Here is a 16,102-nt window from a genome sequence, read left to right as displayed (position 1 = left end):
AGCAGACTGTGTTCTTCTATTGTTGTGACTTAGATGAGGTTCAGAGCACATTTTATGCCCAATTCATGCAAAACTCCACGTAATCCCAAGGGATTCACATACTTTTTCTTGCAACTGTATATACAAACAGTTGTGTTCAAAATAATAGCAGTCAGACATCACTAACCTGATAAATCACTGTTTTTGGTAGAAATGATATTTCTACATGGCAAATAGTTTACTAGCAGGTGTAGTAGATTAATAGAAATCCAACAGACCCAACAGTCATGACATGCATTTTGCTGATTCTGTGTAATTGAATCACTAACTGAAAGGGGCATGTTCAAAATAATAGCAGTGTGGAGTTCTATTAGTGAGGTCATTCATTCTTTGGAAAACAGGTGACAATTATTGCCCTTATTTAACCATTTGCCACCTGCCCTATGGCCAAATGGCGGACGGCAAATGTCATCAGCGTTCCGGGTGGACGCCATATGGTGTCCTCCCGTACATGCACAGAGCGGCGCAGCGGCGCGATCTGTCACCGGCCGTGTACCTCCGACACGGCCGATGACAGATCTGAGTATCGGCCCTGTTGCCGGTACCATGTGACCTGCTGTGACCAATCACAGCAGGTCACATGACAGTTGTATACAATGATATAAATAAAAGTGCAGCGCTAAGTAATAAATCTGAAAATTGTCCACTGTAAGTCCAGTTCATATAAACGTGCCAGGTGACAAATGGAAATCCACAATGGTGATCCGTGAGGAAGTAGCAGAAATGCGCACTCACCAGAAGGCGGATATATATAAGCAGTATATATCAAAAGCTCATGGATCCTCGGTCAAGAAGATTTATTGTTGAAAAAAAGTGCCTTTCCTGGCACTAGGTGTATTCAGCTTTGTATATTATGAATGGGAATTAAGATGGCCACTGCATTCCAGCATGTGTTCCAAATCCCGGAAGTGAAATCAGTGGAAGTTGTGTCATAAGCCCTCAACTAGTTTCAACTAATAGATCGGCCTCAGGAACTTCCTGAGGCCGAATACACCTAGTGCCAGGAAAGGCACTTTTTTTCAACAATAAATCTTCTTGACCGAGGATCCATGAGATTTTGATATATACTGCTTATATATATCCGCCTTCTGGTGAGTGCGCATTTCTGCTACTTCCTCACGGATCACCATTGTGGATTTCCATTTGTCACCTGGCACGTTTATATGAACTGGACTTACAGTGGACAATTTTCAGATTAATTACTTAGCGCTGCACTTTTATTTATATTATTCTGTATAAGTATTTATTGGTTACTTAGAGTGCTTAGCTGCTTTCTAGGATCAGCACTCACTTTTTTCATTTTCTATAGAGTTGTATACTATGGATGGCTTCATCATTCATGCCATCCATTGTATACTAGTGTCTAGCTGTGAATGGTCACAGCTAATCACATGCACATGTCATGTGATTAGCTGTGGCCAAATCACAGCTAAGCACAAAAAAAAAAAAAAACCCTGAATGAATTGATGTCATTCAGGTAAATGCTTGCTTATAGCAAAGTAATTCTTTGCTATAAGCAAATTGTGTAAAAAAAAATACTGATCACTTCCCCAAAGTAGTACAATGTTACTATGGTAACATTGTACTACTTTGGTCATAGTGAAATATGAAAAAAAAATCTTAAAAAAAAAAAAAAAATTTAATAAAAAATAATAAAAAAAAATAAAACCAGTCAGTGTCCCTGTTCACCGCCATGCCAGGTATATGATGATGCTGTACTGCACTGGTGACAGTATGTAAAAAAAAAATAGTGAAACTAATTTTTTAATTTTTTCATTTTCCAAAAAATTATGACAAAAAAAATACAACTTCAAAAAACTCGCCATGCCTCTTATGAAGTACGTCGGACTGTCTACTTTGCAAAAAGGGGTCCTTTGGGGGATATCTGTACTGTTCTGACATTCTTGGACCTCAAGAAATTAGATTGGTTGTCAGTACTTCAGGATTGATCAATATTCAGATCTATACCATAGTTTGTGAACTCTATAACTTTCCTACAAACTAAAAAATACATCCTAATTTGGGTTATTTTCACCAAAGACATGTAGCAGAATACATCTCGGCCTATATTCATGAAGAACAATTATTTATTTGCAAACTTTTATAACAGAAACAAAGAAAAACCTTTTTTTTTTCAAAATTTTTGGTCTTTTTTTGTTAATTTAGCAAAAAATAAAAACCCCAGTGGTGATTAAATATCACCAAAAGAAAGAGCTAGTTGTGTGAAGAAAATGTTAAAATTTTAGTTTGGGTACAACATGTATGACCGTGCAATTGTCATTCAAAGTGTGAGAGCGCTGAAACCTGAAAACTGGCCTGGGCAGGAAGGGGGTAAAATTGCCCGGTATTGAATTGGTTAAGGAAGGAAGGAAGCAAATGTTGTACATGCTGGTTACAGTGCAATTCTCTCTGAAATTCTGAGGAAAATGGTTTGTTCCAGACATTGTTCAGAAGAACAGCATACCTTGATTAAAAAGTTGATTGGAGAGGGGAAAACATATAAAGAAGTGCAGAAAATGATAGGCTGCTCAGCTAAAATGATCACAAATGCTTTAAAATGGCAACCAAAACCTGAAAGACGTGGAAGAAAGCAAAAAACTACCATTTGAATGGATAGAAGAATAGCCAAAATGGCAAGGACTCAGCCAACAATCAGCTCCAGGAAGATGAAAGAAGGTCTAAAGTTACCTGTGAGTACTGTTACAATTAGAAGACGCCTATGTGAAGCCAAGCTATCTGCAAGAAGCCCCCCCAAAGTCCCACTGTTGAAAAAAAGACGTGTGCTAAAGAGGTTACAATTTGCCAAAGAGCACATTGACTGGCCTAAAGAGAAATGGCGCAACATTTTGTGGACTGATGAAAGTAAGATTGTTCTTTTTGGGTCTAGTGGCTGGAGACAGTTTGTCAGACGACCCCCAAACACTGAATTCAAGCCACAGTACACTGTGAAGACAGTGAAGCATGGTTGCACAAGCATCATGATATGGGGATGTTTCTCATACTACGGTGGTGGGCCTATTTATCGCATACCAGGGATCATGGATCAGTTTGAATACACCAGAATACTTGAAGAGGTCATGCAGCCTTATGCTGAAGAGGAATTGCCCTTGAAATGAGTGTTCCAACAAGACAACGACCCCAAACACACCAGTAAACATGCAACATCTTGTTTCCAGACCAACAAGATTGACGTTATGGAGTGGCCAGCCCAATTCCCGAATCTTAATCCAATAGAAAACTTGTGGGGTGACATCAAAAATGCAGTTTCTGAGGCAAAACCAAGAAATAGAGAACTGTGGAATGTAGTCCAATCATCCTGGGCTGGAATACCAGTTCACAGGTGCCAGAAGTTGGTTGACTCCATGCAACACAGATGTACAGCAGTTCTCAGAAACCGGTCTTATACTACTAAATATTAATTAAGTGATTCAAAGGAAAGCAAAATCTTCAAACATTTTTCAGTTTATATAGTGAATGTTTGAGTTTGTAAAGAAGAATACAAACACTGCTATTTTTTTGAACAGTCTAATATTCACTTTTCTTATTTTTTTTTTTTAGAGGAACAACACAAATTTGATAAATTTGATATATTTTTCTTCATGTTTTGATTAGGAATAGAAAGTATAGTGTTCCCAATGCATTTGTGTGTATGGAAAAAAAGCTATTAGAAGGATATTGAGCTTTATTCACTTTTTTCAACACACTGCTATTATTTTGAACACAACTGTACATGTACATATATATATATATATATATATATATCTCAAAACTATTTTTAAAAATATTTTTTTTAAAATATATTCTTCTGATTTTTTGAACATGTAAAAAGTCATTTTAACATATATTGTTACATATATTTGTAAATGCATTCCAAAAATGTAGATTTGTATTTTTAAAGACATGAACTGTATTTTAAAAAATATTTTTCTTATATTCTGTAATAAAAACTAATTTCAACATGCAGTATATATATATATATATATATATATATATATATATATATATAAATATATATATATATTGTGGCAGTGCGGTATCCTGCCACGGTGGAAATCATGATGGACACCCAGGATTCTCAACTATACAGGTTGAGGGGCTCCAGGCAGATCTCATAATGCAGAGGAAACTGGTTTATCAGTTTCCTCTTTGGTTTGTAAAGCCTGTTTTGGGACCTGTAGCCTGGAGATTTCTTAGAGATTTGGGAGGGATGAAATCTCCAATCCTGGGCCCATATTTTGGGAGCAGCCAGTGTGCTGATTGCACAGGTGTGTGCAGGCCTTTTAGGGGAGGCCAGGCCATGATTCTGAGCTCCACCCCGGCAGATAGGAGTCAGGAGGGCTCCACCCCGGCAGATAGGAGTCAGGAGGGCTCCACCCCGGCAGACAGGAGGTCTCTGCTGTGGAGTCAGGTGGGCTACACCTAGTAGAGGTGGGAGCCAGAATAGCTGTGTGCTAAAGGTTTGCTGTGTGCAAAAACAACCTTGTGGAAGGAGTCTGTAGGAGACCGATATAAAGCTGTGTAGCTGAAAGAGCCAGAAGGCTGAATTTGTTTGATGGTGGATACCCCTGTGTGGGAAGCATTTTTGGTATTTGAACTTTCTTGTAAATAAAATTGGGCAAAAAGGCCCTTAAAATGAAGCGAGTTGCTGTGTGCTTTGAAGAAGCTCTACCACTCTGAAGCGAGTTCCCACATATGGTGGAGGATGCGGGCAGAACTAGAGATCCCAGCAAGGAAGTAAGTTCATGTGTTGAACTGTGTTTGGTGCATGACTCGGCACTATCTGTGTGTGCAGGTGAGGAGATCCTGCAAGAGAAAAGGAACTTGCCTTAAAGAGACAGTGCTCCCTTGTGTACCAGGACTGTGCAAAAGTGTTGTGGAGTGACTGCAAAGATGGGGCGGGCAAAACTCAAAAAAGAAGCAAGATTTTCTGAAATGAGAGACAGAGCCCTGTGGCTGGAGGAACCCACAAAGTTCAGCTGGGGGAGTGCCATCTCCCATAGCAACAGGAGAAAGTTTGCCAACCAGGAGAAGGGGCTACAAGGGAGATGTGGTTCCGTATCCCAAGAAGGTTATCGGTGGAACCATACCCTGCCTGGAATGTGGTCAGTTTGGGCATGGTATCTTTACCTGCCCCAGATTATGGAATACCACTGATGAGGGTGCTACTGGGCAAAAGTCTTCATCTGCAAGCCCAGATTCGTGTTTAAAAATGTTGGCAGCCACCTCTAAATACAGTGAGGAAGGACCTGTTATGCCTGCAGGGGGTGCCAAGGAGTCAGCCTGTGGAGAAACCACAGAGGAGAGACTACGCACTCAAGTGAAGGCTATGACACCTGCTTCAGGAAATGGTAAGACTGTTTCAGTTTGTGGGACTGATTCCAAGGACGTGAGAGTGTGTTCTTAAGGGAGTTCCACAATACAGATGGACATGGACTGGCTGCTGTGTGCTACCCTGAGTAGTGGGGAGGCGCAGGGAACAGCCCAATGATTAGGACTAAATATGGAAAAGGACATGGGGATTCTGCATGTGCCTGCTATAATCCAGCAGATGGCTGGTGAAGTTAGACTAGGGGTGACCAAAACTGTCATGGCACCGTGTTCCCTAGTGACAGGTGCTGCAGAGATGCCCAGGGAAACCTCCCAGGAGCCCGCAGTGACGGAGCAGAGGATTTCCCAGGTCAGCTATGGAGCTGATAAAACTGAAAATAGTGTCCCTTTAAAGAGAGAAAGTGCTGTGAAGCATGGCTCACAGGCTGCTCAGCTGGGTAATAGCCAGGGATTACCCGCAAAAACCACAGTCATGTCTATATGCAATGAGAATGCTGATGGTCATGCCGACAAAAGTGTTACTGTTGGTAAATGTAATGTTATGGTTGGTGATGGGCTAGCACAGCTCACAAAGGATAACAGTGTTGATGTGAATATGAGTAAAGATATGTTGTTGCCCTTGGCAACAGTATCCAGGGCTGCAAAGGTGTCCATGGAAACTTCCTGGGAGCTCTGTGTGTTGGAGCCAGAGGTTGCCTTGGACAACTATGGTGCTGCTCTGGACAAGAGAGTACTTGAACCAAATGATGATTTGAATGCTAAAACTGAAATATTTGAAAATGCTCATGGTGATAATGGGTTAACTGAGTCTGTCAGTAATGACAATAGGTATGGAAGTGTTCCTGAGGTGAATGAAGCGCCATCAGAGCATGGTGGTGAGGGTGTGGTATTGCAACCTGTTGAGGAAAAAAATTTAGTGCCACAGTTTTGTTTGAACAAAAGTGATATATGTGATGTGTCTGCTGAGCCACTCTGTCCCGTGTCTCCTCCTGCAGTTGATGGAGTACTGCGTAGTACCTCTGATTGGAGCGCAGAGAAAGTAGACTGGGACAGATGGGCTGAAAACCTGTTGGCTTTGTTGAATGGGACCTCTGCTTCCAACAGTGGAGTGGACATGACTTCTGCTGTGCTAAATGGAGGGCCTGCAGAGCAGCTTATAGACAAGGGCACACTTGCTGTTGCTGCAGATGGTCTCCCTCCCAATATGGACGGGCCAAGTGAGATTGAGCGCATAGCAGAGATCGTTCCCACAACCCACAAAGGATCAAATGGTGTAGTAATGAATAGTGTGATACCAAATGAGCTGGTGTTGGTGGAAGTGTCAGATGGCACAAATCAAGTGATTGGGGTCAGTAAACCAAATGTAGAATTATGTTATGATGGTCGGGTGTCAGGACAGTTGCTGGAAGAGGTTCATGTGCCAGTGGAGCTGGTGGATAGCGACGTTGCCATGGGAGACAACTACTCCACGCTGTGCACTTGGTCTCCAGACACTGCCCTGCCAAACATTGAAATTAATTCTGACAAAGGTGTGGATGTTTCTGACCATGAGGAAAAATGCAAGATCCTTGTAAATGTTGATATTTATTATGATGAGGAAAAGTGCGATGCACTGGTAAATGTCGATCATTTAGTTTTGGTGGGTGACCATAAACCTAATGATGGACCTGAAGGTCAAGTGGACATGTGTGCTGATAACCCTGAAACATGTGATGTGGTGGGTAATGATGTGGTAGACACAGCTGAGCTAAAAGCTGCAGTTGAATTAGGCCCCCTACAGGTTCAGGAGGGTGCTCTGGGAAGAGAAACTTTAAATGGCATATCTGCCCTGAAGGAAAACTTTAAGGAAGTGGATTATTTAAAGAGGTCCTCTGACATGAAAACATCTGAAGCGCAAGACAATCGGTCTGTCCTTCAGAAGGAGAGTAGGACATTGCTGTCGTCTGAGAATGTCAGTGACCAAAGGAAGCATGCAGTGTACGGGGGGAAACCAACCGATCTAGGTTTTGTCAGTAAGAAGATGCCTGTACATAGAATGCAGAGAGGGACTAAGGTAACATCAATAAAAGAGCCCACACTTTTTGTGTGTAAAAGCGTGACCCCTTCAGAGGTAAAGGGTAACCGGCTGTTGAAAGTGCAGCGTAGCTTTAATATTATCAGACACCTAAAGCTCAGCCTCAGAAAGGTCCTAAGTTTTGGAAGTTCCTTAATGGGAAGGTGACTTGGGTGGCCCCAAGGAAAATAGAGAGGCAACGCTTTTGGAAGCGTACCCGTAAAAAGGCACAGTGTCTTTATAGGGCCCAAGTCCGTGTAGTAGAACACAGGGAAAGTCTCCTCATAAGACAGGAAGGAAAGTTTCCCTTTGAAAGCAATGTCAGTCAGGAATGGGCTCATATGAGGGAAAGCTGGCACAGAGGTGCCAAATTAAATAGTTTGGGCTTGTGTGTTCTGCCCCCTACAGGATCAAAACAAAGGGGGGGGGATATGTGGCAGTGCGGTATCCTGCCACGGTGGAAATCATGATGGACACCCAGGATTCTCAACTATACAGGTTGAGGGGCTCCAGGCAAATCTCATAATGCAGAGGAAACTGGTTTATCAGTTTCCTCTTTGGTTTGTAAAGCCTGTTTTGGGACCTGTAGCCTGGAGATTTCTTAGAGATTTGGGAGGGATGAAATCTCCAATCCTGGGCCCATATTTTGGGAGCAGCCAGCGTGCTGATTGCACAGGTTTGTGCAGGCCTTTTAGGGGAGGCCAGGCCATGATTCTGAGCTCCACCCCGGCAGATAGGAGTCAGGAGGGCTCCACCCCGGCAGATAGGAGTCAGGAGGGCTCCACCCCGGCAGACAGGAGGTCTCTGCTGTGGAGTCAGGTGGGCTACACCTAGTAGAGGTGGGAGCCAGAATAGCTGTGTGCTAAAGGTTTGCTGTGTGCAAAAACAACCTTGTGGAAGGAGTCTGTAGGAGACCGATATAAAGCTGTGTAGCTGAAAGAGCCAGAAGGCTGCATTTGTTTGATGGTGGATACCCCTGTGTGGGAAGCATTTTTGTTATTTGAACTTTCTTGTAAATAAAATTGGGCAAAAAGGCCCTTAAAAAGAAGCGAGTTGCTGTGTGCTTTGAAGAAGCTCTACCACTCTGAAGCGAGTTCCCACAATATATATACACACATACACACACAGTGTATATATAAAAATATTTTGAAATATATTGAATATGTCCAAAATTGTATCATTTCAAATATATGTCAATATATTTGGGAAGAATATTTTTAAAATATATTTTTCTTCCATGTGGGATGAACCCCTTCTCACAATGTGTACGCATATATGCAGCCTCACAGAAGTGGGTTGTCTCAGGGCTCATGTACACGGGGCGTTTGGAAAACTCTTCTTACCGCTGGAAACTGACTGCTGGAAAACGTAGGTTGAAAAACATCAGTTTGCATTTAGAAACCTCAGGAGACCCTCCCAAATGCCCAGAATGCACTGAAAAATAGTAAATAATTAACTGTTTCAGACATTTTGAAAGAAATAGAGAGAGCAGAAGCAGAGAGAGGAGTATGTGTTGAGATTACCTGTCTTTTCTGGTTGTATTCACTATGGATCCCATCATGAGCATAATGCAGCATGTTCTACCATTTTTTTTCTTCACGCAAAACCTGGAACTGACTGCACTGGTGTACTAGGTCCATTTGCATACATGGAAAGTACTTTGCATGCAGTTCTGATGATGAAAAAAGGCTCTGGACAGCACCTGGATATGGAACAGTTAAAAATGCTATTAAACGCAAACGCTTATAGACGCAGTTAACTGCATTTACACGCGTTTACAAGCATTTGAAACACCGGTAAAATCTACTCCTGAACGCAAGTTTGGTGTGTTCAGAAAAACGACTGTAAACTCAACTGCCTGTAAATGACTACAATATGTGTACATGGATTCATAGGAAAACGATAGGGAGAGTTCAGGGGCTGCTGAAAAAAATGCTGAACAGCTCCTGAATGTCAGTTTAGCAGCTGCAGTGTACATGAACTTTTACTTGGGGTCACAAATGTGTGTACATGTGTTTGTGCTGAGAGTGCACTGCATATCAAACTTCCAACAAGGAGACTGAGCTGTCACCGACAGCTGCAGGTCTCCTGCTAATGATCAGGAGACAGGAGGACTGGCACTTGATCACGTGATCACTGTGACAGCTTGTGACTGACTTTGAATGGAGAAAAAGATACTTCCCAGCGGATTAACTAAGTAATCTGGACTGGTGTGGGCCACAATAACTATGCAGATAGACCTGTTTCAGTTTCTGTTTCAGAGTGAAATAGAAACTTCTCTGGAACCTGCACTTACACTTATGCTCAAAACTCTGCATGCTCTGGCAGAAATTGTGAAATTTTGACTTTAATATTGAAAATAGGACTGATCATGACAAAAAAAACTTTTATTTAGGGATAGTGATCATATGAAGCTATGTATTATCACATGGTAGTTTGGCTCCTTTTTAAATATAATTTTATATAATTTAATATATATTCACAGTCTCCTCGTCTTCAAACACTTATCCCTCCAAGCAGCAAACAATTACCCGCAGAAACCTTCACAACTTGAACCCTTCTCCTTTCCACTCTGCAACTGACTAACTCTATGACAGAATCTCTCCCCTGTCCTGCCCTGACCCGGCCACTTCTGTCTACAACAGTTCGCTTTCATCCACATTAGACTCACTTGCTCCTCTAACAACTCGAAGCATCAGGCCCCAACCGTTACAACCATGGCAAACTGACAACATCAGAAATCTTAAACGACATAGTCGTGTGCTGGAGCGATTGTGGTGTAAAACCAAATCTCACCAAGCATTCACCTTACTGTATATAAATCTGCTTTCTTAACATATAATTCCTCCCTCCATGCTGCCAAACAAGCCTACTTTGTCACTCTCATCAATAGCTTATCATCCAGTCCTCGTCGTCTCTTCTCTACTTTTAACTCTCTACTTTCTCCACCTCCACCCGGTACCTCACTCACTGCTCATGAGATTGCAAATCATTTCAAAAACAAGATTGGTGCAATTCGTAGGGGCATTGCCACTGCACAGACATCCATCCCAGTTAGCATACCTTATACTAAACCTCGCTCAACATTTTCCTCTTTTGACCTTGCTACTACCGAAGAGGTCACTAAGGTTTTCTCAGAAGCCCGTCTCACTACCTGCCCCCTGGATCCTGTCCCCTCACAACTACTATGGTCACCCTCTTCTTCCATCCTATGCTCCCTCACATGTTCAATCTCTCACTCTCTAACGGTGCCTACCCCTCTAAAGCACGCACACATCAGTCCCATACTCAAAAAGCCCTCCCTAGACCCCACCAACCTGAACAACTTAAGAACCATCTCCCTGCTGCCATTTACCTCTAAACTCCTAGAACGCTTAGTCTACAATCGCCTGAGCTCCCACCTCACCGACAACAACCTTCTTGACCCTTTACAGTCTGGCTTTCGCTCACTCCACTCCACTGAAACTGTCCTACTAAAACTCACTAATGATCTACTAACTGCTAAAACCAATGGCCAATGGTACTCCGTACTCTTACTACTTGACCTCTCTGCAGCTTTTGATATGGTTGACCATCCCCTCCTCCTCAAAAAACTCCACTCTCTTGGCCTCCGAGACTCTGCTCTCTCCTGGTTCTCCTCCTACCTATCGCAGCGTTCCTTCAGCATTACCTATAACTCTGCCTCCTCCTCTCCACTTCCTCTTTCTGTAGGGGTCCCTCAAGGTTCCGTCCTTGGACCCCTACTCTTCTCCATCTGCACCTCCTCCCTTGGTCACTTGATAAACTCCCATGGCTTTAAGTGCCATCTCTATGCTGATGACACAAATCTATCTTTCTACCCCTCACCTCACCCCTTCAGTCTCCTCTTGCATTACTAACCTACTAAGCAACATATCGGCATGGATGTCACTCCACTTCCACAAACTCAACCTTTCCAAAACTGAGCTCTTAGTATTCCCACCAGCCCGTGCCCCCTCCCCTGACTTCTCCATCAAGATCAATAACACAATCATCAGTCCCTCCCCTCATGCCAGGGTGCTAGGTGTAGTCCTAGACTCCAATCTATCCTTTCAGTCCCAAATCCAATCGCTGTCCAAATCTTGTAGATTTCACCTCCGCAACATTTCCAAGATATGGCCATTCTTAACCTCGGAAACCACTAAGCAACTTATTCACTCCCTTGTTATATCTCGCCTTGACTATTGTAACTCCCTCCTCATTGGCCTACCTAATCGCAGGCTATCCCCTCTTCAGTCTATCATGAATGCTGCTGCCAGACTCATCCACCTTACTAACCGTTCTGTATCTGCCATCCCTCTCTGCCAATCCTTCCACTGGCTTCCCATTGCCCAACGGATAAAATTCAAAACATTAACAACATATAAAGCCATTTATAACTCTGCCCCAAATTACATCACTGAACTTGTCTCCAGATATCACCGAAACCGTACTCTCTGCTCCTCGCACGACCTCCTGCTCTCTAGGTCCCTTGTCTCCTCCTCCCATGCTAGTCTCCTGGACTTCTCCAGAGCTTCCCCCATCCGCTGGAAATCTCTACCCCAATTTATCAGACTATCGCCTACTCTGCTCACTTTTAGGTGATCTCTGAAAACCTCTCTCTTCAGGGAAGCCTATCCTGCCCTCAGCTAATAATGGAATCTTAAACTCTACCTACCGGTCCATCCCCCACAGTTACTACCTTTTGTACCACTAGCCCCTCCCTCCTAGATTGTAAGCTCCAAGGAGCAGGGCCCTCCTATCCCTCTTGTATTGAACTGTATTGTTGCTGTATTGTCTCCCGTTATATTGTAAAGCACTGAGCAAACTGTTGGCGTTATATAAATCCTGTATAATAACAATAATAAAATAATAATAATAACAGAAATCATCCAAATAGCCCTGATCAAAAGTTTACCTAATTTAGAAATGTTCAGCCTCGGTACAGATGCACAAGGTAACACACACAGGTTAAAATGGCAATTAAAAGTTAATTTCCCACATCTGTGGTTTTTTAAATTGCTATTAGTGTCTGTGCATAAATAGTCAATGAGTTTGCTAGCTCTCACGATACTGAGCCATGGGGAACAGAAAAGAACTGTCAAAAAACTGCATAACAAGGGCCTGGTAGGGCTTTTAGGGGGAACTCCACACACTTAAAAAAATAAATAAATTACTGTGGGGTCCCTCCTAACCTTCCTACCAGACCTAAAGGGTCTGTTCTTGATTGGGGGGACTACTTTTTTTTTTAAGGTATTTTTTTATATATATATATATATATATATATATCTTTTTTTTCCGAGGAAAGTATTCTCAGCTCTGTCCTATACAGTGTGGGGTGGGGACTGTGCACTGTGCATTGTGGGGTATTTGGCGGGCTAACAGTTGGCGGTGCCTTCACACCGTAACCCTTCAAAGTTATTCTTGACAAGTGCAGGATTGGACTCTAAAAATTCTAATGATATGCACCTGTAACACAGTGTGTTGAAAAATTGGGCCTTGGGTGTTGGTGCCTCTGCACTGTAACCCCTTACAGATACTCTTGATAAGCGCAGGAATTTACACTGCTCTAAAAAATTTAAATGATATGCACCTGTCACACAAGCATGGAAAAATTGGGCCTTGGGTGTTGGTGGTGCCTGAACACTGTCACCTCTCACAGTTATTCTTGCTGAGTGCAGGAATGGGCCCTGCTGTTAAAAATTGTTAAAAATTTGAAGGAAAGTTGTAAAAAAAATGTAAATTACATGCACCTGTCAAACAGGTGCAGAAAAATTGAGCCATGGGTGTTGGTGGTGCCCTAAGCCAAACATATTGTTGGAAGCTAGCATAATCAGGATTCAGGAATAGGATAGGCAGCATAGGCAGTCTTTACGGGATCCCAGATCCCTAAAAAATTAATCAGTTACATCAGCATCATGGGCTTGATAGCTGCTGTTGTTCCAGAACTGATTCATTTTGATAAATGTCAGCCTGTCATTATGCCTTACTCAAACAGGTACTCATTGATGGCCCTCTGCTGCATGTGCAGACACTGCAGCATTGCCAATGTTGAGTTCCACCTAGTGGGCATATTAAAATGAGGGTGGGCAGGTTGAATTCCCATTGAATGCCAGCCAGCTGAACACTGGCCTGTACTAGCGACGTAAATGGCCACAGACTTTTCTGGCCTGCCTCAGAAGATCTTGTCAGCCTGAGTACCTGTTCAAGAAATGCTGCACCTTCAAATTCAGGATGTGCGCCAAGCATGGAACATGTGTCAAGTGACCCTGTTGGAAAGAAGGTTTGTTGCATTGCTGCAGACAACCATTCCTTACTCAAGCTGCCGTGGTGTCAACCACCTCTGAGCCTGTCCCTGCAGAGCTGACAGAATCTCTGCCCTGGTGTGGCACTTGTCCCCTAGACAAACCAGCTGAAGCACCGCATGGAATCTTTTAGCCTGACTGCTTGCGGAGCCCCTTGAACGCTTACAGAGCACTGCTGTCCAGACGAAAATTCAGCTGAATAGGCCATAGAAAAAGAGGAAAATGAGGGGGTGGAGCATACAAATGTGGCAGAATCACCACCAACTTTTTGGAGGCTTGGTGGAGGAACAAGCACCAGCACTGGACCCTATCCTGCATTCTTCACAGCTGCCAGCAGATTTACCCAGTGCACTGTGAAGGAAATGTAACATCCCTGACCATGCCTGCTGGACCACATGTCAGCAGTAATGTGGACCTTGCTGATAACCACTCTCTCCAACAAGGCCAAAACATTGCCTTCCATATGATGGTACAGAACTGGGAAACGTGAAAAGAAATTTCTTTTCAGAACCTGCCACTGTGGTAGAGCACATTCCACAAATTCACAGAAGGAGGCAGAGTCCACCAGATGGAAAAGCAGCAGTTGTAACGCTAGCAAGTTGGCCAAGCTAGCATTTAGATGATGAGCATGTGGATGGGTGGGACAGTATTTTTTTTTATGGTTCAGCAACTGGGGTAGCAAAATTTGCCTGGTGAAATCAACAGGTGGTGTACTGCTAGCAGATTGGGTGCAAGGACCTTTGGCACCCATTGCTATACCATCATCCCTCTCAGTTGAGGCTGCTGAGAAGACCTGAGGTATAGTTGGGGTAGAGATCCCAGATGAGGAGCAAGAAGAAGTCTGCACTTTTTTATGATATGGGTCTTTCAGGTGCTGTTACCAATGGGCTGCAGGTCGTCATATGTCTTGTCAAGCATGTGGTGCCCAAGCGGCTGGTGTTTTGGCCATGCTTGATCTGCTTCAGACAGAGACTGCAAACAGAAACGCTGCGGTCTGCTGCACGTGCTGAAAAAAGCCCACACCAATGAACTGTTGGAAGTCAGCGGGGATTAAGCAGTGCCCTGCACCTGTGGAGCTCTGTCATGTGATGCAATAGGGTGGTTGCCCTTACGCCTGCCCCTGGAGGACATCCTGCTTCATTGGAGTTGTGCCTCCTCACTTTCCTCCTCTGTTCTCTCAGGCACACATGCAGTTAGTGACCTCATTATCCCCTCCCTCCTCGTCACTGGAGCCAACTTGGCAGTATGCTGTGGCTGGGGAAACATGACTGCCAATTTCTTGTCCATCATTGGCCCCCCTCTCTCTTTAGGCTCACATCACCTGGGAACCAACATTGGAGCATTCAAATTGCTGCGCATCCTCCAGCAGCACTATGACACTATGATCGAATAATTCAGGTGACTCCTCCATGCATGATGATGGGGCTATGGAAGGAGTAGCTGTGAACAAGGAGCCTGTGGAATAGGCCGCTTTGGTAGTTGTGGTAGAAGGTGAACTAGTATGAGCCTGGGTGACAGAGGATGAGGAGGATAAGGATGGCTTAGTTATTCACTCCACCACAACTTCTGAATGTTGTGGCTCAATAACATGGCCAACACCGGAAAAAAAGGACAAGTGTGCCCTGCCTGCAGAGGATACACCAAGCCCATGACCACCTATTTTTACTGTGGACACAGAAGCTGCTTGCCCTCTTTTAGCTGCCTGTGAGCGTCTGTCTCTCCTTTTGTCCTTTCAGACATGATGGGAATTTTTTTCAGGGAATTTTATAACTTTTTATTTTAGAGAGTGGGATGGGAATTTGGTGCTTGGGTGCAATAATTTTGTGCTTGCTGCACCTTAAAGCGTTTTATTTTTTTTTTTTTTTTAATAAAGAAAATAGGGGGTACAGCAATTGTGGATATTTTGTTTACTGCTGCAAAAAAATTATAATAAAATAAATATAAAAAAATTAAGAAAAAGAAAAAAAACAAAGGTTACGCAGAAGAACACCAGCGACTTAGAACGAGGAAAAGCAATTGTGGAGAAAATTTTTTTGCTGCTGCTGGAAAAAAATATAACCATTCAGAAAGCCAAAAAAAAAAAAAAAAAGGGAACCACTGCTGACGCAGAAGGAGGAACACTTGCGACGCAGAAGGGGGAACACTAATGATGCAGAAACAGAACCTGATGCTGCAAAAATTTAAAAATTAAAGGAAAAAAAAGGGAATAGCAGTGACGCAGAAGTGCTGTAAAAAACACTGACACTTCATTGACACCACTACACTGCTCTTCACAACACCGCACTACACTGACTACGCTACACTGTCTCCTAACACACCACTGACTTCACTAAACTCCACCAACACACTATACAAGGCTGCTGCATGGACCTAGCCCGTG

Source organism: Staurois parvus, unplaced genomic scaffold (genome assembly GCF_062004578.1).
Source record: "Staurois parvus isolate SC_StPar_1 unplaced genomic scaffold, SC_StPar_1.0 ptg000244l, whole genome shotgun sequence".
Lineage (NCBI taxonomy): Eukaryota > Metazoa > Chordata > Amphibia > Anura > Ranidae > Staurois > Staurois parvus.
The sequence above is the reverse complement of the archived record's forward strand: the minus strand, read 5'-3'. Positions refer to the sequence as shown.